We start from the raw sequence: 2,146 nt of genomic DNA on the forward strand, positions 1-2,146 counted from the left end.
CACTCTCCCATGCCTCTGGCCTGTACCCCAGCTCTTATATAAATAAAATAAATCTTAAAAATTTTTTTTTTTCTACACAAGCTTATCATTAGGATAATTTAAAGTTGAGAATGAGTCTATCACAGGCCTTAATCCAGGGAACTCTGGGTACAAAGATTCCAGCCCACACTGTTTCTATTACTGTATATCACCTTGTTTTTTTCCCCAATAAAAAATAATATTTTGTCATTCCTATAATTTAGATACATTTAAAGTAAGTTAAAAAATTAAAGAACATATAAGCTATCATCTATAAAGTTAATTGATATAATTTTCCAACTGATGGAAAAGACATAAGGCTTTGAAGAAAATAATTGAATAAAGCAAAATTAACATCAGAAAAAAAGTCAGGAACGGCTATTCTCATATCTGATAAATTGTACTGGCCACAAAAGGTAATGAGTAGCAAAGATGGACACTATGTGATGATCAAAGAAATAATTCATCAAGGAGATATAACTGTCATCAATATTTACACACCCAACACAGGTGCACCCAAATATATACAACTACTAACAGACCTAAAGCAACACTTTTGCAGCAATGCAATAATAATAGGGGATTTCAACACAACACTTACCATCAGTGGATAGGTCATCCAGACAGAAAATAAATAAGGATATAATGACCACAATTGAAGTAATGAATCAGTGGGACTGAATAGACACTTACAGAGCCTCCTATCTCCAAATAAATGAATACACATTTTTCTCAAGTGCATATGGAACATTGTCAAGGATAGATAAAATCCAGAGATGCAAAACATGTCTCAAAAATATATGAAAATAAACATTATATTAAGTATCTTTTCTAATTATAATGCTCAAAAGCTAAAAATCAACTTAAAAGTAAATTTTAAAAAGCTCACAAATATGTGAATACCAAACAAAATGCATTTGGATAAACTCAGGGTCAATGAAGAAATAAGAGGAGAAACAAAAAATTATCTAAGACTAACAAAAATGAAAAGATAAGCGACTAGATCCTAATGGAAATGGATGCACTACAAGTGATATTAAGAGGGAAGTACATAGCAATATAGACCCACATCAATAATGAAGAAAAATCCCAAACAAACAATCTAACTTTATGGCTAAAGGAACTAGAAAAAGAAGAACAAATAAAATCAGGTAAAGGAAGATGATAAAAATTGGAGTGGAAATAAATAGAAACCAAAAAGATAATACAAAAGCTCAATGAAATCAAGAGCTGGGTTCTTTGAAAGGATAAACAAAATTGATAAACCCTTTGCTTGGTTCACTATGAAAAGAAGAAAGAAAACCCAAATAAAAAGAATCAGAAACACATTTTATGAAACTAACATTATCTTGATATTAAAACCACAAACCACACACACACCACACACACAGACACACATACACACAGTATAGAATGAAATGTCTGATAAACATAGATGCAAAAATCCTCAGTGAAATCTTGGCAAATCAAATCCAATGATTAAAAAAAATAAAATCACCATGACCAAGTGGGATTCATTTCATACATGCAAGGATGATTTCACATATGCAAACAAATCAATGCTATTCACCATATCAACAAAAAGAAAGATAAAAATCACATGATAACTTCTATAGACACTAAAAAAGCATATGACAATATCTGACACCCACATATAATAAAAAGCACTAGATGGGAATAAAAGAAATCATCTCAAATTAATAAGGGCTATATATGACAAACCCAGAACCAATATCCTATTCAGTGGTAAAACACTGAAAACATTTTCCCTAAGATCAGGAACAAGATAAGGATGTCCACTTTCTCCTCTACTGTTTAACATAGTATTAGAAATCCTAACCAGATCAATTTGGCAAGGAAAAGACTTAAAAGTAATCCAAATTGGAACAGAAGTGACTCTATCACTATTTACAGATGACTTGATAATATACATAGAAAATCAAAAGACTCTATCAAAATACCTTTCAAAATACCTTTCAAAATAATAAATGTATAATAGAGCAAAGTAGCAGGATATAGAATCAACACACAAAAATTTGTTGCACTTATATATACAATGCATTAGAAGACAGAAATTCAGAAAACAATTCCATTTGCACCAAAAAGGATGAAAATACCTGGGAATAAA

The sequence above is a fragment of the Talpa occidentalis genome, unplaced genomic scaffold (assembly GCF_014898055.3).
Source record: "Talpa occidentalis isolate TD23 unplaced genomic scaffold, MPIMG_talOcc4v2.1 talOcc4.8, whole genome shotgun sequence".
In the NCBI taxonomy this organism is placed as follows: Eukaryota; Metazoa; Chordata; class Mammalia; order Eulipotyphla; family Talpidae; genus Talpa; species Talpa occidentalis.